This window comes from Geotrypetes seraphini, chromosome 7 (assembly GCF_902459505.1).
Source record: "Geotrypetes seraphini chromosome 7, aGeoSer1.1, whole genome shotgun sequence".
Taxonomy (NCBI): domain Eukaryota; kingdom Metazoa; phylum Chordata; class Amphibia; order Gymnophiona; family Dermophiidae; genus Geotrypetes; species Geotrypetes seraphini.
In genome coordinates this window covers 77980557-78004929 of record NC_047090.1, presented here as the reverse complement: position 1 = coordinate 78004929, position 24373 = coordinate 77980557, and the positions used below count along the sequence as shown (strand labels likewise).

General features: G+C 40.1%; 1 long non-coding RNA gene across 1 annotated transcript in view; it reads right to left on the bottom strand.

Annotated features, from left to right (window-relative positions):
* Positions 1-1167: 1167 nt before the first annotated feature.
* The window catches only part of LOC117363503, a 165078-nt gene continuing 141872 nt past the window's right edge, over positions 1168-24373 (bottom strand). Inside the window, exons 4-6 of the long non-coding RNA XR_004540077.1 lie at positions 4355-4471; positions 4166-4236; positions 1168-1745 (exon numbers count right to left, since the gene is read on the bottom strand). This is a non-coding gene — a long non-coding RNA (uncharacterized LOC117363503). The remainder of the gene's footprint in view (positions 1746-4165; positions 4237-4354; positions 4472-24373) is intronic.

The following is a 24373-nucleotide window of genomic DNA, read 5'->3' as shown; positions in this document are numbered from 1 at the left end:
AAAATATCACATCGAATTGAAGACCAGTTTCCAATCCCCTGCTATAATAATTACCAGCAATGTTAGGAAATGGTCCCACTCATTAATGCAAAATCAGTGAAACAAAAGGTCTCAATTCAGTAGAAGTACAAACCCGTAAAGTGCTGAGAGGCAGATTGTTTCATTACTTTTTTGCCAGTCATCACCACGTGTAACTTTGGGCTTCGGAAACCTCGAAGCAGCAGGCTTCTCTTCTGATGCTGTAAGGAGATCTGCCACAATGAGATTGGCCCTAACATCATGAACTGAAGTTGGCACATAAGATTTACCTGCTGCAGTAAAAACTAGGACAATCAGGAAAAGCCAACAATATCTTTTTAACACAAAGATCTAGAGTCCAGTCCCTATAATATGTGCAGTAAGCCAAAGTAGCCTGGACAATGTCATAATAAATCTCCACCTCATCCCAGCTTGCAGTGCCTCAACTTCATCGAACTGCCCAGAGCATCTGTTCTTTATCAATAAACCAATGAAAGCAGGCCACAGTTTCTCAAGGTCTCTGACTCAGGGCTTTATGAGCACAGTGCGACAAAGGCTTGCCAAGCTCCAATGTTCCACCTGCCAATTGCAAGACCAACATGCAAAGTTATTTGATCACTTCCATAAATTGGTTATCCAAGAGTGTATCAGACACCCCGTGAAAGCGGAGGTTGCAGTGCCGCAATTGATTTTCTAAATCCTCTAGTTTTAAAGAGGACTCCTCAGTATGCTGTTTCAATTGGGTAACTTATTCCTGTTGTCACATCCGTGCTCTATGTGGACACCCTGAGCAACCGGGTAGTGGCACGTTGTTCACTCCTGGCGTGGTCCCTTTAGAATTAGGGTATCCTTTCAAGTTGGCTGCCCCTAGGCAAATGCATAACCAAGCTTACTTCCAAGGACTTTAAAGAAAAACACAGTTGTCAGAATGGCCTTGGTATAAAATATAAGCTTTATTTGGCCACCAGCCGCAGGGTAATCGTGCAACCCAGGTTTCCCTGGTAGCATGAAAACAATACAAACAAAAAAACAAAAGTTTTCATTTCATTCACCGAGTCTCAATAATCAGCTCTGGGCATGCTTGTCAAACCATATACAGTCCTCTGTACCAGAGTCCTTCAATTGAGCATACCTCCTGATGCTAGCCCAAAATACAGTCCATTAGCTTTCAATTAAAGCTTAGCAGTGAAATAGTTAACATAAACAGCTTTTCAATGCAGAGTTATAGGAGGAACATTCATAATATTGCTTACAGGCAGTCTGTGTTTTTTAGCAATGCAATCACTCTCCAGCTGGACTGGACCTTCCCAAAGGAAATGGAGCAGGTTTACTCTCAGATTCTTAATTTCTGTTCCTAAGAGGCATGCAGGCTAATTATATTACACAGTTGCTATGGTAATCAGTTTCCAGCTGGGCTCTTGCATGGAGACCTGAAACCAGGGAGCCTTAGGTTTTACCATGCTGAAACTACAGACCAGCGTTTGGTTCAGCGGCTCCCATTTCATGAAGAAGAGAAAACTGTCACATTTCTTAAAGCTCAGCAAACTATGGAAACACTGCAGTTCAGGATTACATTCCTCTGTTAGCCCACACAGTCAACCTCTCAATGAGAGGAACAAAAAAACAGGCAGGAGGAAAAAAAAACATCTTTTCACAGACTCACAGTTGACTCAGCTATCTCCATTTCCTCTGACCAGCTCTCAACCACAGTGCTACCACCATCGGCTCTAGGGAAAAGAATTCTGAAGGTAAGTTACCAGCCAGCTCTTCAGTCATCTCCCAGTCAGTGCTGTTGAACTACCCTGCAGGGTCTGAGGCAAGCTCAGCCCCGTTCTGAACTTCCTGCCTCTGCAGGCTCATGTCCTGCTGTTTCTGTTAAGCCTCTCTCTCCTCCCCTTTGCTCTCTAACGAGCCTGGCTTTAAGCTGAGGGAAATAACCACTCCCCCTTGGCTTATGATGGGGGAAGGGCATTCTCTCCTCAGCCTGTACCGTTTCTCTGAAGAGAAACTGTTTGTGAGCTTTCTGCCTTACAGGCACTGGATAATCTTGCCTGGCTTTGGGACTGCCCTAGGTAAGTCAAAGCTTTCCTGTTCTATTTCCATTTCTTCTTCATCACTCACAGGGTAGTCAGCTAACTTAATGTCCTGTGCACTGACCTGGTCAGCCCTTCTACACTGGGGTTTGTATACTTTTCTACCTTTCCCTGTAACAAACCTTGGGAATGCAGTAGGTTTGTCACACTGTAGACAGATAATATCTTCACTATGAGTTCCCAGCACTTACACTGCCTCTCCCAGCTAGTGACCAATCTCACTGACATCTTTCTTTAAGTCCTTCAGGGCCCCATGGACATCAACCCGCACAGAGGTAAGATTGGATTTAAGTTCTTGAAACCAGCTACAGCTTTCCTCTCGCCAACTGGTAGATAACAGTCTCTGGATGTCCCACAGAATTAAGCTTGCTCACATCTCCCAACACCGTCTCAGCCTTGTGCCATTCTGCTGATGGAGAAGAAGGGCTAGAGATGGTTTTAATGTCTGTTTGGTGTTTGAGCTGTTATCATGCCAAATGAACTCATACCTGTCCATAGACAGAAAAGATGCACTATAGCGGTGATCTCAAACTCAAACCCTTTGCATGGCCACATTTTGGATTTGTTGATACTTGGAGGGCCTCAGAAAAAATAGTTAATGTCTTATTTAAAAAATGACAATTTTGCATGTGGTAAAACTCTTTATAGTTTATAAATCTTTCCTTTGGGCTAAATCTTAATAATAATATTGTCATTTATAGCTAAAGAGACATATGATCAAGAAACTGTTTTATTTTACTTTTGTGATTATGATAAATATACCGAGGGCCTCAAAATAGTACCTGGAGAGCCACATGTGGCCCCTAGGCCGTGAGTTTGAGACCACTGCACTATAGGAAAAGAAAAAAAGCAAAATTTCCTGTGTGGCTCCAGAGCTACTCTCTTAGGCTACCATCAATTGCAGTGATGTCACGTCCCTTATTCATATTTCTATTTCTAATTTGTGATCCATTGTTCTGTATTTGATGAAGGTTTGTCTGCATTTTGTGTGTGAAGAAGCCATTTAAAGTTGTTTAATATGTGGTAGTAATGGTGGGTAGGGAAATTAAGGGAGGGAGGGAGAAGAAGGGCACCCTCCTTAATTTCTGCGCTGGGCCCCAGCATGTTTAGCAATGGCTCTGTGTGTAGGAGGCAATTTCTCTAAGTGTAGGAAGGTGGGTACAGGGGTACCACAAGGTTCTGAATTATCTGCGGTGTTATTCAATCTAGGCCAGATTCTGTAATTGGCGCCTAAAATTGATATTCGCCTGAAGTTAGATGCCTATTGCATATCAGTCACACTTAGGTGCCCATTACAGAATCATGTGTAGAGGCACCTATCTTAAAACTTAGGTACCTGTAATGTAGGCCAGGGTTTTAAAGACCTACATTATAGGCACCTAAGTCCTTTAGAGAATCACAGCTAGGAGCACCTAAGTCTTTCTCCACCCCTAAACATGCCTACTTTGGTGTTAGGCACCATGCGATAGACGTCTGTCTTTTGTAGAATCACACCTAATAAGTTAGGTGCCTATCTTTCAATTAAATTTTATTTTTTTCAATTATGAGATTATTAAAACTTTATTATGGAAGCAAATTTACAAAGCTGCAAAACCCCCAAAGCCCTTTAAATCTCTATGGGCTTCAGGGCAGTTACCAAAGCAGCAGCCTCTAGTGTGGTTTTATACTAATAATAAAAAAAGGGGGTTACCTCTTGTAGAATTTAGTTAGGCACCTCTTATAGAATTTCCCTCTCTGTACCTACTTCCTTTATGTAAACTGAAGCAACAACTAGGCATATCATATAAGAACATAAGAATTGCCGCTGCTGGGTCAGACCAGTGGTCCATCGTGCCCAGCAGTCCGCTCACGTGGCCACACCCAGGTCAAAGACCAGTGCTCTAAATGAGTCCAGCTTCACCTGCGTACATTCCAGTTTGCGAGTAAGCCCATAGGGGGGATTCCGGGGTGGGGGGTTTCATTGGGGGGGTCCAGGAAGGTTGGGTAACCTCCTGCCGGTGATCTTCGGGGGGGCAGGGCCTACTGGCAGGAAAGGTTAAGCACCTAGCACCTACCTTGTGCTGTCTTGATCTGTTTCACTTAGGAAGTAGGAATTGAAGTGAAAAACCATTGTAACAATCAGGAACTGGAAATAGGAGCAAAGCAAGAAGACAGTTCATCCTCAAAATAAGCCCATTGGAAACTATTGAAATCTGCATGTTCTTGGTCTTGCTTATTTTTGAACTTTAAAATCAAGTGCATACCTTTATACAAGTCCAATTGGGTCCTCCAGGGTTTGTCTCATCTTTTGTTGTCCAGGGGATAATATTTCAATGGTTTCTATCTTTGCTGTGTGCCTCTTGTGGCCCCATCTCCAGGAGCTGTGGATTTTATTTATTTAAAATTATTTACAACCTGCTTATCCACAAATCTAAGCGAGGAACAAAAATTACATCAAGTAATACAGACAAGTACTAAACAGCAGCTCAAACCAGAGGAAATCCACAACACAAATGTAGTACACCGAGCAAACAGTGAACTAGCCCTCAGATGAAACAGGCAGACACTAGGTTCAGAGATGCCAATTTTATTGAAGGACCCATCATGGCCTATGTTTTGGCATGCTGCCTGCATCGGGGGGGAGGGGTTCTAGGTTCTTAAAAAATTAAATATAAATAATACAAACATAAATTCAAAAGTCTTCAAATAATATTAAAAAATTATAATAAAATCATATTTTTTTTAATTTAGATACCCAATGGGGGTCTCAGAAGTATAGAACTTCCAGCAGCATTCTCACGATAGAGATCCAACATTTTTTTTAAAAGATAGAATATATAATACAACAAGTGTAGGAAATGGAATGGCTTAAAAATGGAATATCTTAAATCCAATTCTAAAAGAAATTATTAATTTAGGGCTCCTTTTACAAAACCCAAGAAGTATCCCCTCCCCCCCCCCCGAGCATTGGAGAATTTACTTTGTCAACCCGTGATAGAAACCTCAATTGCAGCTTTGTAAAAACCAGTCTTAAGCTTGACAAATCTTGACACAGCATCATAAAAACACAAAAACAAATAGAAATACTTAAAATCCAAAAGGCAAAGGCAAATCTACAATAAATTGAGTGAAAGAATAAATGATGAATTGAACCAAATTAAAAGACAACATGGTCCATAGAGGCATGGTAGCACAAAATGTATTTAGATTAAAACCTAAACATAAATAGAACATAATAAGAGATACTTGGTATCAATATCACAAATAATAAGCACAAATTAAAAAAACAGCAACTTTGACACATATCACCAGAAAACTGCTAATGGATGATCTTTTAAATATGCTGAAGTGTCTTGGTGAAAGTAACAGTGAATCCATAATAGCACAATTAGAGTGTTTTGAGAGATATTACATTATTAGAGAAGAAAAAGAATAAATTATATTATAATTTATCTAAAGAAAAAAAAACAAAGCACTTAGAGATCTTAGAAATAATGATGCTATTGTTATAAAATCACCTGACAAAAATGGAGGTTTGTGGTTATGAATAAGCCAAATTATATAAAGAGATCAACAGACAACTAGCTGATGAAGCCATCCACTGTATAAGCCTTTAACTTACAATCCTACTAAAGCACTTAAAATAGAAGCAGATTATACTGTCAAATTTGGTTTTCATGCAAGTTTTGTGATGACTAAAGAAAAAGATTTCCTAACAGTAATTCCAACCATGTATATACTTCCACGGTTCATAACTCCCTCACATAACCTCCAGGTAGACCTTATATTTCTGGAATTGGTTCACTTCTTGATGCCAGAAATAATCAGTCTTCCTGGATGGAGTGTCTAAGACTTGTGAATTTTAGATGCAAAATAAATACAGGGAACCAGAGGATGCTGACAACACAGGAACTTGAGCTCCTCTTATGAAATTGTACCATCCAAATTTACCTTAATTAGGAGTTCTCAAATCTCCTGTTGGTATACGATAGTGGGGTTATATGGTAATTCCTAGTAGAATTGGTCATTTAACAATTGACAATTAGTTTTCCAAACATATTTATCTGTATCCATTAATACAATCCCTCCCCCCTTTTGATGATTATAGAATATTTCATGATGATTTTAATGCCTCCCACTGAATCTGAGTTACGTAATTAAACCCCAGAATACTATCTTTCTCCAGTAATTCAAAATCTTTATCAATTTCTCAAATTGCAGGGTCTACAGGCCTAGGGCAATTCCTTGTCATGGAAGTTATTACACCAAGAATAGTGGCTCAAGGAATATAGTTATTCCAAAAGGTATGAATAAAGATACATGGAGCTTTTTCAAAAAGTTTCCGCACTTTATATTTTCATGGGAAATGGTAAGAGGCAAGCACATGGCTCCACAGCAACCCACAGAATTTTAATGATAGTTTTAGTGCATCCGGGCCTTCAAACTCCTCTTACAAGTGCATTCATTCTGCAGCTCCTCCGTATCTTTCCTTTCTTATCTCTCCCTACAAACCTCCCTAGGAACTCCATTCACTATACTATAGGAGGAGTGTGTGGTGCAGTGGTTGGATCTACAGCCTCAGCACCCTGGGGTTGTGGGTTCAAACCCTGCGCTGCTCCTTGTGACCCTGGGCAAGTCATTCAGTCCTCCATAGCCCCAGGTACATTATATAGATTGTGAGCCCACCGGGACAGATAGGGAAAATGCTTGAGTACCTGAGTGTAAAAAACCCGCTTAGATAACCTTGATAGGCGGTATATAAAATCCTAATAAACTTGAAACATAATAATAAACTTCTTCTCCACTTCCAACTTCAGACTCAATTCCTTTTATTTTACTGTGCTATATGCCTAAAATAGACTTCCTGAGTTTCTACATCAAGCTCCATCTCTGGTCCTATTTAAATCTAGGCTAAAAACAGCTTTTAATGCCCTATTCACCTTTTCATTACCCAAGTTTGTTTTACCCATTCACACAATGACTCCTTAATCCCATGCTTGTTCCATTATCTCTCTTGAATATATTTTAAGCTTTGTTGAGCAGGGACTTTCATATGTGTTTTACAGAAATGATAAGTAGTAGTAGTAAAGCAGTTTATGCTCATCATTATTCAGCAGGTGAAAATCAACATTTTTAAAGTACTGAATGCCACCAGCTAAATTATATCTGTATAGTCAATGCCAGGCCATGTTTGGGCACCAGTATTAAACATCTGGGAATTATCTGGCATTTGTTAGGCACTAATATTAAGCTGGAACCTGCAGAATACACTTAAGTATGTCCCAGCTGAATACTTAACCTGAACAAATAATTTCGCTCAGAACATGAAATACAATCCAAAGGGAATTCTGATTCCACTTCCTCAAAACGAGTTAGGGGTGTTAGGAATTCTTCATTATTCCCCACACTTGGATAGTATTAACTTTATATTTTTTTAAGCTTTTTCTTTTCTTTTTATGTAAATAACTTATAAATAACTAGCTGATGCCCCGGCGTTGCACGGGTATTTAATTATAGCAATAACACTGTAAATGGATTCAAATAAAGATACTTTATAGTGGTGAATGAAATTATTTTTTTACAGCTTTATAAAAAGTACAATATTCAAATTATAAAGTGAAATATTTGACAAAATGAATACAATACAACTAACACAAAACTTGATTATAAACAACATTTTTAGTTTCACCTCCAGGAGCAAGAACATATACATTCTTGGGTGAACCCACCCTTGAGCAAGCAACATAGAGTTGTCCATGGGAAAAACAGGGGGATCTTAAATCCACTCCACAGTATGTAATAGTCTGTCCTTGTGATTTGTTGATTGTGATAGAGAATGCAAGTCTCACTGGAATTTGCAATCTCTTAAACTGAAAAGGAAGATCTGTTGGAATAAGTGGTATCCGCGGGATAAATACGGTTTCACCTTGTCCCTTTCCGGTTAAGACAGTCGCTTCAATTACATTGGCCAGTAACCTCTTTACACAAAGCCTTGTGCCATTGCAAAGTTTTGGTGGGTCAAGGTTGCCAAGTAAAATAACTGGAGATCCCACAGCTTTTTACATTTTTTCCATTGACTTGAATGGGTGAAATCAGATTTTCTGTTTGTAGCTCCGCCCACGTGTGCAGGTGGGCCACGAGACCCCCCAGAACATATCACCCCAGGTAGTGAGGGATCTGCATACCAAGTTTCGTTCAAATCGGTCCCACAGCTTTTTACATTTTTTCCATTGACTTGAATGGGTGAAATCTGATTTTCTGTTTGTAGCTCCGCCCACGTGTGCAGGTGGGCCGCGAGACCCCCAGAACATATCACCCCAGGTAGTGAGGGATCTGCATACCAAGTTTCGTTCAAATCGGTCCCACAGCTTTTTACATTTTTTCCATTGACTTGAATGGGTGAAATCTGATTTTCTGTTTGTAGCTCTGCCCACATGTGCAGGTGGGCTGCGAGACCCCCAGAACATATCACCCCAGGTAGTGAGGGATCTGCATACCAAGTTTCGTTCAAATCGGTCAAGCCGTTTTTGCGTGATCGCGGCACATACACATGCACATACATACACACATACCTCCGATTTTATATATATAGATTGGTTCATAGACAATTGCGCGCAAGACAATTTCACGCAAGACAATCGCGCGCGGACAAAATCGCGCAGACAATCGAGCGCGAGACAACTGAGCGCAAGACAACTGAGCGTGAAGACAAATGAGCGCAAGACAATTGAGCGCAAGACAATTGAGCGCAAGACAATAAGTTGTCTTGCGCTGAGTTGTCTTGCGCTGAGTTGTCGCTGCGCTCAATTGTCTTGCGCTGAAATGTCGGTGCGCTGAATTGTCTTGCGCGCAATTGTCTTTGCGCTTATTTGTCTGCGCTATTTTGTCTGCGCGCAATTGTCTTGCGCGTTTTTGACCTGTCACCATATAGATTTATAGCTTAAATATAGCTTATATGTGGATTAAGAAGTGCATCACTTATCTTAAGTCCTCATCGGTTCCCCTTCCCGACGCGTTTTGGAACTCTTTTTCAAGGTCGGGGGAACTGAAAAGCAACACACATACAATAAGTTATTCTACTCTCTTACCATAATTACATACAATCTCGTTATACTTAATAATTCACTCACCAAGAGATAAGGGTTATCCTTTTTTTTTTTTTTTAGTTCAATAATTTTTATTGAGTATTTTGAAAAATACAGGGAGCATTTCAAATACATAAAAACAAAATAAAGCTTTGTGTATAAAGAATCTGCAAATATATATTTAACTGTAGAGGACCATAGCAGTAAGAAAAGCTCCAAGTATTGGAACTGCTTGTGAAGACAATATGAGAAAAAGATGAGGGAGAACAGAAAGAGAAATTAAAAGAGAAAGGAAAGAAAGAAGAAAAGAGAAGAAAAGGAAGGGAAGACAGGAGTGTCTACGAAGCAGAGCGTACATAGGAATCCAGGAATGACCAGGGTGATTTTTTGCTCTTCAAATTCATGGAGGTTCGGAGTGTAATTTTATTCTCATATGCATAGGATTCAAATCTATGATACATACACAGAGAGTTCCAACAAAAAGTATAGTCTAGTAGCGAAGATGATTTCCAATTTTTCAGAATGTGCATGAGAACAGTCACAAACATGGTATTGATGAGCTTAGGAGGACAGTTTGATTGTGCGAAACAGGGATGTTGAGAGTGAAGGATTATAATGTCCATAGAGATCTCTTCCGAGCAGTTAGTGATAGATTGTATGGTGTTCCAAATTTGAGACCAAAAGGAGCGGACCAAAGTACAATGAAAAAACATATGATCAAGAGTTCCCTCCTCTTTCAAACAGTTCCAGCAAACAGAGTCTTGCTTTAAGTTGGCTTTCCACATGCGAAATGGGGTCCATACTGCATTCCACATAATAAAGAACATTGATTGTGAAACTCTAGAAGATAAAAGCGGGCGGTTTGTTGAAGACCAAAAGAGTTCCCAATCAATGTCAGAAAGCGGAGTGGTGAGTATAATATCCCAGTGTTTCATAGACTGAGGTGAAAAAGTGAAGGAATGATCTCTCAAAATATTATAGAAAAAAGATATAGCCTTGCCTTTTAATAGAGTCAATAAAGACCAATGGCGGATAGTATTTTTGGAAGTCATGAAGTCAAAACGTAAATACACAGAAGACAGCACTCCAATGAGTGAGAGCCACTGTGAATAAACAGAAGAAGGCAGCAGGTATGTGGAGCAAAGTATATCAAAAGGAACTGACGCAGTAAGAGTAGACAATTGATGGACAAACCATATACCTGCCCGCTGCCACCGTTTCCATGAGAGGGATTTGCCATGGTTTTGGATTTTGGGATTATTCCAAAGAGACATGAGTGGGCTAACATTAACTGAGATCTCAGCTAATGTATCTAAAAGATGAAGAGCATGCTGCGTTGAACCCAACAAAGAGTACCTTCTCAAATGTCTGGGTACTGACACCGTTAGTAAGCAGGAGATGTGTAAAGGCGTGCATAAAAAGTACTCCATTTCAAACCAAGCAGGAGTATCTTGGGGATAGGAGTCAGTAACCCAGTAAGCTCCATATTTAGCTAGTGAAGCAATATAATAATGATAGAAATCCGGGATGTTAAGACCACCGTTAATCTTAGAGGCTTTCAGCTTGACGAGAGCAATTCGAGGTTTTTTCTTGTTCCAAATGAATTCAGATAGCTTCCTATTTAACCAATGAAAAAATGACTTCCAGCATAGAAGAGGAAGCATAGAGAGAGTGTAATTAATTTGAGGTGCTAGGGTCATTTTGATGGATGTTATTCTACCCCACCAAGACAAAAAAAGTGGAGACCATCGAGATGTAGTATTTAGAACTAGATTTTTAACTTTAGATATATTAAGATCTTGAGCAAGAACCGGATCCTTATGTATTAAAATCCCCAAGTATTTCACAGCTTCATGTGACCATGAGAAGGGAAAATGAGCCAGATCTGATTGAAGAATGTTATCATTCAGAGGGAAGATCTCTGATTTCTCCCAATTGACAGAGTATCCGGATAGGAGGGAATATTGTTTGACAATATGTATAAGATGAGGAAGAGAGGATAGAGGGTTCCTAAGAAAAATTAAAACATCATCAGCATAGGCTGCTAATTTGAAGTCTCGATCAGAGGAGGGAATACCGTTAATTAAGGGGCTTTGTCTAATAGCAGAAAGAAGAGGCTCCAACACTAAATTAAATAACAATGGTGAGAGAGGACAGCCCTGTCGAGTGCCTCTGTGAAGGGAAAATTTATTGGATAAAGAGTTGTTAATCAGAATACGAGCTGTGGGTTGGTGATATAACGCTTCTATCCAATTCGTGAAGAATGAGCCAAAATTATACCATTTCAGGACACGGAAAAGAAAAGGCCACTCCACCCGGTCAAAGGCTTTTTCAACATCAATAGCTAGGCCTATTACAGGGTCTGACATTGTTTTAGCGTGAGCGTTAATATGGTGAAAGAGGCGCAGGTTATCTCCTATATATCTTTGTTTAATGAACCCTGTTTGATCTTTATGTATAAGAGATGGAATCACTTTGGTAAGTCTTAATGCAAGTAATTTTGCCATTATCTTGTAATCTAAGTTAAGGAGAGAGATAGGGCGGAAGTTTTTAACCAAGGTGGCGTCTCTGTCAGGTTTAGGAATTACTACAATGGTGGCTTCAGTGAAATTGAATTGTTTGTCCGGAGTGGAATGGAGGAAATCATAATATGTAAGGAGATGAGGGGCTAAGATGGTGCGAAATTGTTTAAAGAATTCGTTAGTAAAGCCGTCCGGGCCGGGGGCTTTCCCAGCAGGTAGGGAAGATATGGCAGCTTCTATTTCTGATATAGTTATCGGGGAATCTAGTTCCAATTTAACAGAATCCGATATGGTCGGATGAGTTAAGGAGGAAAGAAAGGAGTCTATATCTGATTCAGGAGCAGCAAATTCGGATTGGTATAATGAAGCATAAAAATTTTCGAATTGAGAGGAGATTAAAGATCTGGTTTTGACTAATTGACCTGATGGATCTTGAATAGCCGTGATATGTAGTCTTTTGGATTTAATTTTAAAGTATCTGGCCAAAGGGCGACCCATAAGATTATCTCCCATATAATGACCAGAATTGGAAATGAAGATATCACGCCTGGCTGTACATGAAACTAAAGTATTATATTCATATTTAAGTTTTTGGATACGTTGGAGAGTAGCTGGGTCATGTAGGTGATTAGACATATGTTGTAATTCTAATGTTTTAATAGAATTTTCTAAGTCTTTTTCCTTTATCATGGACTGTTTCTTTTTCCAAGAGGCAATTTTTATCAATTCACCTCTAAGGGTTGCTTTGTATGCTTCCCAGACAATGGAAGGACAGACTTCAGGATCTTTAGAGTTATTTTCAAAAAATTCCACTGTGAAAGAATTGATTTTTTCAAGTTTCCTCATCTAGGAGTAAAGCATTGTTCAGCTGCCAAGAGGGGGATTCTTTGCGTGGAGCCGAGATGGAAATATATAAAGAGACGGCAGCATGATCCGTGAGAGAGATTGGATGTATGATAGTATTGGTAAGATCTTGAATAAGAGAAGAGGATAGGAGAAAGAAATCAATTCTCGAGTAGGTATTATGTGGTGGTGAAAAGTGTGTGTATTCTCTGCCTTTCGGGTGAAGTAAGCGCCAAGGATCCACAAGGGAGAAGGCATCATTTAGAGCATGAAGAGCTGTGAAAGACTTGGATTTGGAGGGTTTGCAAGAAGAAGATCTATCAACATATAAGTCTTGGATTTGATTAAAATCTCCTCCCAATATCAGAGAACAAGAACCAAATTCAACCAGCGCCAGCTGAATCTCTTTGAAAAAATCCGGGTGATCTTTAACCGGGCCATATATATTGAGAAAAACAAAATTCACTGAGTGCACCACAGCATGTACCAGACACCATCTTCCCTCCATGTCTGTTTTAAAAGAATGAATAACGGGAGAAAGTTTATCATTGAGAAATATTGAAACACCATTTTTCTTTTGATGAGTTGCAGGGGAATATAAGTGAGTGGAAAATCCCTTTAGTTGGAATTTCGTGGCAGCAGCGGGTGGGAGGTGGGTTTCTTGCAAGAAAACTACATCAGGGTGTTTGTTGGACACATAATTAGCTATCTTTTTTCTTTTAATGGGATGGTTCAGACCATTCACATTAAAGGAGAAAACATGTAAATCAGCCATAGTATATGATATGCAGTGGTGAAACATAGAGTATATCTCCTCTGTCTAGAAAAGATAACTGATATATTTGTAAGGTCAGGCAGACACTCCTGTCTAAGAAGAAAAATAGAAAGAGCATGAAAATAAGAGAAAAGAAGTCAGTAATATCAGCATAATGTATGGTCAGAAAAGAAATAGACCACATTATCATGCATATTTTAAAACATTTTAAGGGTGCTCCTGTGAGCACGGAAGAGTAACACATATGGAATAACTAGCAAAATCCACACCTAATCAATAATAGAAAACATGAGATTAATGTGCTTAACTTAGCAGACTATGCAATACATGTATTTCATTACATAGCATGGTGAGATAAGAGCTTCTTGGCACAATCTGGAATACCAAGTCTGGAATTGATTTGAGCAAGCAGAGACCTCAAAGGAAACTGCACAGTTGATGTCAAGTAGAATTAAACTGCTGGATCCATCACTGGGGTACCGCTAGCCACTATCACAGGCATAGAGTCTATAAATTGTTGTGCAGCTACTCTGTCTTTGAAGGTATGTGGTTTCCCATCACTCCATATGCGTAGAGACGCCGGATACACAAGTGCAAATCGCACTCCCCGACGATGAAGCGTGGAACATAGTGGCACCATCGCCTTGCGAAGGGTGGATACATGTAAGGAATAGTCATTGAATAGTAGCAGTTTTTGACCTTCATATTCAAGTCGACCAGATTTCCGAAAGGCTTGCATGATGAGCTCTTTGTCTTTCCAGTTTATATATCTAGAAATTGCTGCTCGCGAGCGGTTGTTATCCTCCATACGTTGGCCCAAGCGGTGTGCCCGCTCACAAAGAAATCCAGTCACTGGGGTCACCAGTCCAAGCTGCTTTGGGAGCCAAATCTGAAAAAAGTGGTAGAGATCTTGGTCAGCTCGGAGTTCAGGTAGCCCCGCAACTCGTAGATTATTGCGGCGTTGATGGTTCTCCTGATCATCCAATCGTGTTGTCAATGCTGCCACTTGAATCTGCAAAGCAATCACATTCTCACGATTCTGCAGTGCTGCATCTTCATCTTCAGACACCCTCTGCTCCACTGCTGCAATACGGCCAGCATGTGCTTCAAAACGATCATTAATACAGTCTACAGCCAACTGTAATTTAAGAAGTTTATCTTCCAGGGCCGCAGTGACCATTTTTGAAATTTCTTGTGCCCATTCACCCCAGTGCGCAGAGGTTAGAGCGGGAGTTGGCGACGACGCCATTTTGAGCGCGGAGCAGGCTGATTTATGTTTAGGCGTTTTCGCCGATCTTACCGGCATTCCTGTCTGATGCGCACTTTTAAACGGCTCCACACATACGCAACCGTCGAGAAAGGCCCACAGGTGAGGCAGAAACAGTTCGAATAATTTTATTCGTTAGGCAGGCTAAAGAGCTCAGGGACGCTCGTGACCCCAGACCTCTTACTGCTGAGCAGCGCTGGAGAATTCAGGTCTTTTTTTTTTTTTTTTTGCCGATTTCACCGACGCTTTAAGGATTTGAGGATTCTGGCAGCAAAATATACCCGACTATGTAAAAATAATAAAGTATAAAAGCACAGTTTTATTTGAATTTAGGTGTGTGTAAGAGGAGCTGTTACACCATTCGTGTGGTCTCCGTGGTGATCAGGCCACGCCCAGAGGTGCTGCTCTTGAAGAAAACTCGGTCCAGCAGGGGAATTTGGGGGTGGAGCAGGACTCCCACGCTACCCGAAGTCACCGGGCCGAAGAGAGGAGCAGCCCCGAAGGCAGGGAGCTGCTTCTGAGGAGAGCGATGAGAGTCTCTAGGCTTCGGGGCGGAGCAACTCTCCCCAGGAACTCCTGCTGGTGGCTGGAGGGGGTCCGGTAAAGGCTGTGCGCCGTTGGCGCTTTAGATTTTTTAAATTCGTGTCCTAAACCATAGTATTATTGCCGCTGGTTATCCAAAAAGATGGCCGCGGCGTTTATTCAAAGCGTTATATAGAGCCCTCCCACACTGTCATCAAACGTATCCTAGCAACCATACTAGTAAATCAAACTGAAGCATTCAAAGCAGACAGTGTGGGAGGGCTCTATATAACGCTTTGAATAAACGCCGCGGCCATCTTTTTGGATAACCAGCGGCAATAATACTATGGTTTAGGATAACCCTTATCTCTTGGTGAGTGAATTATTAAGTATAACGAGATTGTATGTAATTATGGTAAGAGAGTAGAGTAACTTATTGTATGTGTGTTGCTTTTCAGTTCCCCCGACCTTGAAAAAGAGTTCCGAAACGCGTCGGGAAGGGGAACCGATGAGGACTTAAGATAAGTGATGCACTTCTTAATCCACATATAAGCTATATTTAAGCTATAAATTATTTATAAGTTATTTACATAAAAAGAAAAGAAAAAGCTTAAAAAATATAAAGTTAATACTATCCAAGTGTGGGGAATAATGAAGAATTCCTAACACCACTAACTCGTTTTGAGGAAGTGGAATCAGAATTCCCTTTGGATTGTATTTCATGTTCTGAGCGAAATTATTTGTTCAGGTTAATTTTTGACAAGAATTTATGAGTCAATTAATTGGTTAGATGGCTCCAGCTGAATACTGGCAGGGACCCGTATTAGTCCATTTCCCCAATCTGCCCCTCATTCTGATTTCCCCCCTATACCTACTACCTAGTTCTGATCCTTCTGCTCTCTCCCATCAACAACAACAATAGCAATTTATTATTTCTATAGCACTACATTGTACATTCAAAAGATGGTCCCTTCTCAGAAGAGCTTACAAACTAATAATGACAGACACACAGGGCAAACTCATGGTCCCCATCTGCTCCTGCCTCTGAGTTAAAAAGTGGAAGTACCGACTCCTAGCTGTAGTCTCGGAGTACTGTGGTTAGGGATCAGCCTTTTCACCCAAGGACAATTTCTAGCCGATATTCAAAACTATTTAACTGGCTAGGAACAGCTCCTGGCCAGTTAAATAGTATTTTAGTGCCTAACCATGGATATTCAGTGAGAAATTACTGTCTTAGCTCCAGCTGAATATTTGCAGTTACCAGTTAACTGGTTATATCACATGACATAGCTATCACTACTGATACTGCTTTTCACAGTTCAAGGGCTACCAATCATATGCATGTTACAAAGACAGCCCCTTTTTCATAGATCATATAAATTAATTGGATTGGATCACAATCCTTAGAAGAGATAGTTATGGGAATTATAGGAAGCAGAGGGAGGTCAATTGATGTTATCAACATTAGATCTAAGGCCAGTAGCACAAGCATCGAGAAATAAAGAGCATGGTCTAAAATCCTAACTAGATGATATGTGAAGTCCTACATCTTCACACCTGGATGGCAAACTAATAACCAATCATCACTTCTATCGGCCATTCTGTTGCCTACATTTCTAATGATTTGATGATCAACTATAACAGCCATCCTAACCCTTTTGTGATGTGTATTCGCCTTTGAGACATTCTTGGGGTAGGTCCCTAGCTAAGGCTCATTTTCTGCACACCAAGTCCATGGTCTCTTCCAGGTGACCTTTCTCCTCTAAAATGTTCACAAAGGCATTGAATTCACCTTCTTACTTCTTTCTTTTATATTTGAACATGTAATGCTGAAGACTATAACGGAGTTCAGACCTCCACCTGAGTTGATAAGTTCCTGGTGGTGTTATTCTTCATTATTCCCAATGCAACATTACTGATTCATATTTTATAACTTATTGGTTTTCAATTAAATTACCTATTCCTTAATTTTATAATGCATAAATTCATAACTTAGCTTTAAAGCCAAATATTCCCCTTCCCGATGCGTTTCGAATATCTTTATCAAGGTCGGGGAACTATAAAAAAATCAAAATATAAAAATTAGTTCATTTGAATAAATACCATTAAATAGATTCATTTAAATAACTTCATTCATTTAAATAACTTATCACACATTCTAGGAAGCCCAGTTCTCATAAAACTGGCTTACCTTAAGTTAAAGTTAAACTTTGCCTGTTCAAATCAGCTGCTGGCTATCAAAATATGGCCGCAGCGTTCTTTGGTAGCGCTAAAATAGATCCTCCCTCTCATGATATCATTAAGGTGCCTTAGCACCTAGGAACCTACTCAAACAGATAATTTAAAGGGAACCTAGTTCTACCCACAGGCTGAAACAGATTCAACTGTCAATCTGCGCCATCCAATCAAAAGTTTCATTCAAGCCATTCGGAGCCATAGTTTGATGCTCTCTAAGATTCAGCATGCGCTCAGTATTTCCTCCCTCCCATCCTACAGTAATGACATCTAGAACTCTCCACTGTAAATCAGATAATTTATGGCCACATACTTTCCAGTGACGAACTAACGGAGAAACTTCATTCTGAGTGTGAACCCTAGATTTATGTTCAGTTAATCTTACTTTGATTGCTCGAGTCATACGGCCTATGTACAGTTTCTCCTCTAAGCAAGCATAGGGGCTACCAGAGTGGAGGTAGGACTGCTCTACAGTATCCTTGAAGGTGTCCTCTATATATTTCTAACCAGGAGCAGCTCAAGGCAATCTGCTGCCTGAGGCAAGGGATGAGCTGGTGCCTCCCCCCCCCCCCCCATGAGCATCCAAAATGGGGGTAGGGCAAGAGCTGCCACAACTTTTATCATGGATTATTATTATTACGATTAATTTATATGACTCATTCTCTTATATATCACTTATAAAGAAATTTTAATCTGGGGAAATATAGCTCTGCCTGTTAAAACTTGCTCCCTGTTTTACAAAGCCGCACAGCAACCGCCCCGAAGCCCTTTAAATCTCTATGGGCTTCGGGGCCGTTACCACAGCACATCCGCTAGCGCGTCTTCTTAAAACAGGCCCTTAGCTCTGTAAAATATATTAAGTATATATTCAAGAACAGGAACTCAGAACATTTACAAACAAACTAAAAATTTTATTTCTTACAGAGCAAAATGAATTATAAAATCAGGCAAGTAGAGCAGGTTACAGATAGGATCTTTGAACAAGGGAAAATGTGCCACAAGATATTGCTATAGCAGAATGATTAATGTAGCAGGGCTCAAAAGTTACTCACAATGATGTAGGCCTTACTGGTTGAAAAGTCCTTTAGTTGCAGAGGAGACCACATGGTACAGCTAGGCACATGTTTCAGCGATGGTCCGAGGGAAAGAGAGAGAGCATGGGTGAATTTTCCGATTTTATGGATGTTGGTGGATTGAAATTTGGTACAATGAGGCAAGAACCCAGGAGCAATCGTCCAATCCCAAGGCAGGAACTCAGGGGCTATGTCTCCTCCCTGAGGCTGGCATTGCATCCAATCACAGAGCAGTATTTCAATTCCAGCTTCTCCCTCTGTTTCCAGTAGCCTGATGTCATCTGATTAAATTTTGTCTGAATGGCTTAAGATGGTGTCCCAATACTAATTATTGTTCTTACAGACTGGGGATAGTTCATTTTTTTATGTGTTGTGAAAAGGTATTGGCATACATCCTCTATTATGGTGCAGTAGTACTGGTATCCACCCTGTCCATCCTTTTGTTCTCCATTGAATAGGTGCATTTAACACAACACCTGGATAGATGGCTCAGTCTCTCAGAACCCAAGTTAGAAATACACTATTTTAAATCACTCAAAATTAAATTTATAATTTAAGCCCAGCAAAATTAATCTATTTTTTATTTAATAAATCTTTATTCATTTTAAAACATAAACATAGTGCATACATAAATACAACAATTGGCACTAAATAATCGCACTTATTGCTAACAAATAATAATATAGACATATTCCCCCCTCCCCCCAACTCAGATGTGTGTAAAACTCAATGTAAATGTAAGACTTGAACTATTAATTGGTGGATATAAAATTTGCTAATGGGCCCCAAATCTCATTGAAGTTTTTACCATGACCCTTTCGTTCCAAATTCATACGTTCGTATCGATAACATAAGCACAGGGATTCCCACCAAAAGGTGTGATTCAGTCTATCACAATTCTTCCAGTTTTTGTGATCATTTGTATAGCAATCCCAGTCATTACAAGAAGTAATATATTCTTAGCTGCAGAAACTGGAGACTTGGGTTATATCATAGTTCCAAAGAGCACCATATCGTAAAATTAATCATATCATGCTACACTATTAGGCAAGACTGGCTGGCTGCCTATGGCAGCAGCTTCTTAGAGGGTAGTAGCTTCAGTAACAAATTAAACAACAGCAGAGTCTCGCACACCACTCCATTTTAGGCCCAGGTCATCCATGTTTAGAGCAAAACAATAGATCCTGTCAGACAAACTCAAAGAACTAGAACATTTCTCCATGGAAGTCACCATACAAAAAATAAAAAAGCCTGATTTTCATGTTATCTGAGCAATAGCAACACAAAGCTCACCACTACAAGGGACATTGTGAAATACAAAACCTGAACAGGAGCTCCATATTTTGTACTGAATACAGTAGAAAGACATCTGCAATTAATATTGCCCAAAGCTAACATTTCAATTCATAAATTGCAAATAAAACACTTTATTCTACCTTTGTTTTCTGGATGGGTTCATGTTCTATTATGGTGGTTCCAGTCATAGGCAGTGGAATGTTTTTTGTTTGGGGGCGGTGGTGGCAAAAGCTCCACCCTAGACCCTGCCCCAGAATACTCAAGCTCCACCCCAGAACTTGCCCAAATTCTGCCCCATCCCCCGTCCGCATAATAATAGTTCCAATTGTAAATGCCATTTCTTCATTCATTTTTCATATACATACAATATAATCTTATTAACAACACAGAATTGTAACCACAAAATTAAATCCAGAGGATCCAGAGGAAGGCTACTAAAATGGTTTATGGTCTTCGTCATAAGGCATATAAGGCAGACTTAAAGATCTCAATCTGTATACTTTGGAGGAAAGTGGGTGAGGGGGAAATATGATATAGATGTTTAAATACCTATGTGACACAAATGCGTATGAGTCGAGTCTCTTTCATTTGAAAGGAAGCTCTGGAATGAGAGGGCATAGGATGACCTTAAGAGGTGATAGGCTCAGGAGTAATCTAAGAAAATACTTTTTTACAGAAAGGGTGGTAGATGCATGGAACAGGAATTCAAGAGGGCCTGGAATAGGCATATGGGATCTCTTAGAGAGAGGAAGAGATAATGGTTACTGCGGATGGGCAGGCTGGATGGGCCATTTGGCCTTTATCTGCCATTATATTTCTGTTTCTTTGTGTGTTGCCATGAGTCAATAGCCAACTCGGTGGCATAATCCAACCATATCTATAACCCATCTCTGCCTCATCCAGCTGCCACTTCATTTGCCATAGAATTTAGGGAATGTGTTTAAGGCCCTGTGTATACAGGGGTTTTTCACACTGTTCATCTAAAGAACCCCAAGTATTCAACAGATCTTTAAGCCCATCTACACCACAAAAGTAGCTCCAGTTCTCTCAACAATTATGATTGTGTTTCAGTAAGGTGAGATTATGATATAGAGAGTGTTTGCTTTCTTTTGTCTCCATTTATAGAATTCTTTGACATTGACTATTCATGCAGAACAGGTTATTTGAAATTCCAGAAAACGGTAAAGGCTTGATTATTTTTCATTGTAAAACTGTATTAGAGGAATAATTATATTAAGCTTACTTTTTCCTTGAACGGGTGAACAAGGTTGTATTTTATAAATGGGTAAACAAGGTTGTATTTTATAAAGCTCATTTTATTTTTAAACTTGTAGCACACTTTGAACATCTTTGGTAAGGGTGCTAATCAGATTAAATCAATGAAATGAAATCAGGGAGAGGTGGATGTGTATAAATTTCTGATTTGTCCAGATGTTGCTGATGAAATGCATACTGACAGTCTTCAACTCATAACCTTACTCTCCTCTGCTCACCACCCTAGCCAGCAGTTTAATCATCCCCTCTAACTGTAACCCCTACCCTGTCATCCTGTATGTCTGCCTTGATTGTTTAGATTGTAAGCTCATTTGAGCAGGGACTGTCTCCTTTGTGACTCTGTACAGCGCTGCATACATCTTGTAGCACTCTACAAATAATTAATTGTAGAAGTAGTAATTATACAGGCTGGGGATCACCCAAATAATGAAGGCTCTTTTTTTCCCTGAAACAGCAATGGATCACCTTCCCTCTCTGAATGCCTCAGAGAAATTGGTTCTCTGCTTTTCTGGTATCTTTTTCTTGTTCAATTGTTGACATCAGCACCAATAGGATTTCAGATCATGCAGGCAGGGTTGGCTTGTTTGACTGCTTTTCAAAAAGTTTTAACATGATTAGTGAAGCGCCTTGTGCTTCTGCCTTCTCCCCCTCCCAAAATGGCTCTACTGTGTTTGGCCCTGTGGATCATGCCTTGCCACAGAAAATGAGATATAGAAAATTTCAATGTCCTGTTTATTCTATTCGGTTAAAGGTAAAGGAATCAAACATGCCTTCACTTATTTCTGGCAGTTATGATAAATGAGTCAATGTTGTTAAAATTCCTTGTTTATAAATTTAAGTTGAGTCTATGAACCATACCATATAAAGAATAATCTTTCAAACAAATTGTCTGTGTCTACTTATACTGGGGAGGAAAGAGATCCAGGGAGATCATAATAAGTGGTGCCTTCATTATGTAATGTAATGTAATTTATTTCTTATATACCGCTACATCCGTTAGGTTCTAAGCGGTTTGAAGAAAATATACATTAAGATTATAAATGAGAAGTAAGAAGGTACTTAAAAAATTCCCTTACTGTCCCGAAGGCTCACAATAATTATGTCTGATCATATTATGTTATTCATTCTTATCTGTAGATATAGAGAATTTGCTGTGGTCATTATAAGCGGACAAGTTACTGGAATTGTCAAGATATGATGGCTTGAAGTTTTAATAATTAGTCCTTTCTTTTTCTACTTTCTGGATGAAAGTCAACAAAGAATATTCATAACCTTTGGAGTCAAAACAATGTTGTCAAAACAATGTTGTCATTCTGTTCTATTTAATGCAAATCCTCTTTTCAAAAATGTGGATTTTGTGTAATGACAGTAACTGAATCAAAGTACCAAAATCAAGTTCCTTGTCTCAAAGGCCATGAATTTGGTCTTGGAGGATGAGATGTACGATGTCAGCATCTATGAGACAAACTTGGATTTTCTTATTACATAGAGCTTTCTGGACCCCTGTTTGTTTACATAAATTAGATAGTTCCAAGTCAAATAGATGTTGGCATTGTCATCTTGATGCTGGAACTTTAGATCATTTACTTTACTATTGTCCTTTGATTCTGCAGTTTTGAAGGTCTATTTGGGATCAAGTAAATAACATGTTAGAGAATCCGGTGGCTTTATCTTATGATACCATTTTATTTGATACTCTTATGAGAGCCAAAAGTCAACTATCAATGAATAATAGCAAGCTTCTATTAGTGATGACAGGGGTTGCCATGCAGCTTATTTTAAGAAATTGGAAAAACTGGGATAGGCGAGATCCTGACAAAAACTAAAGCGGAAAAAGACTTAGGGGTGATTGTCAGGGAAGACATGAAATCTGCAAACCAAGTGGAGCAAGCTTCATCCAAAGCAAGGCAAATCATAGGCTGCATACTGTCACAATCCTAGCCCTGAAGCTCATCTTGTGCCAGGTTTTATTACTAGTAAAGCTAGTCCGATTGTACAAAAGGCTAACCAGGGAGATAGGGTTGTGGGCAGGAGAAGGGAAATTCCTACATTCCCCTTTAAATCCGAACTAAAGGATCTCCAGGGAGGAGAGGAAGGTGAGAGAGACAGCTTAGAACAGCCAGCTAGGAATTCACCTCCTCCTGTGCACCTCCAGCTGAAGGAGATAATTAGGAAGCCCAGGAAACCTAAGCAAATAGTGCAGGCTGCCCCTCCCCCGGGGAGAGCAGGGCGTGCTCACCTCAGCTCTTTAGAGGCTGCTCTGAGAAAGAGAAAAACAGTCTACCCTGGAACAGCCCAGGAAGAGGTCTCTCCTGGCTGCTCTCTTGGGTCACAGGACGTTGAGATGCAGGAGATTGATACTGACCCTTGGACCAACCAGCAAACACTACCAGAACCCAGGGACTGCTCAACAACTAATGGACTGCCTGAAGACATGCGGATGGAAGAGAGTTAAGTGGCAGGGCCAGGTAGTTGCTTGGAGTATTATCTATCTGTTGATATATTTTTCAGAGACTGGGTTTACTGAAAGTTAACTGGGACTTGTGCTGACCTGCTGAGTTGAAGCAGGAAGAAAAGAAAAACGTTTTTTTTTTCTCTAAACTTAAAGAGCACTAAAAACATGAAGTTTACCTTGATTGTGGCTGTTAAGTTGTGAGTGAGGGAAGTAATCTTTGGGGAGAATCCACTGTCCATACTGGTTGGGTTTGTGGGGCCATTTGTGGCATTCTGTATTTCAGAAAGTTTAATTAGTGGATTCACTTACTCCCCTCCCCCCCCCATCAGCAGTTTAAACTGATTGGGGCCAAGCCTGCTTAACTTTGAGGCTTGGACACAGCGCTGTAAGCAGGGTAAGCAGCAGTGCTGTATAACTGTTGGAGGTTAAGACAGCAGCAGTTTGGGATTTATGTCCTAACCTTTGAAGGCAATATTATATGCAAGTGATTTATCGCACTTACCTGCATGAAGGTGAGAGCTGAAACTGCACAGGGTTTGTCAGCTCTATTTTTCTGTTTGTGGACTTATACTGTAGCTTTGGGAGTCAGGACTGAATGAAAGTCGTCTCCCAACTCCAACCCACAATAAACCGATTATTATGTGAACTGTGAGTTGACTCTTTTACATTTTTTGTTTCATATGAGGAGAGTGACTGTAATCCAGCAGGACTTCCTTACTTTACGGGAAGCACGTCCAGGGAAGCGTTTTTGTGAGCGGAATACGGGCCTAGCGGAGACTCAGGTACCGGTTTCGTTACAATACGCAGGAGTTTCGTCAGCCGCAAACCAGAAGTCATTATGCCACTGTATAGATCCATGGTGAGACCACACCTGGAGTACTGTATGCAATTCTGGAGGCCGCATTACCGCAAGGATGTGCTGAGACTGGAATCGG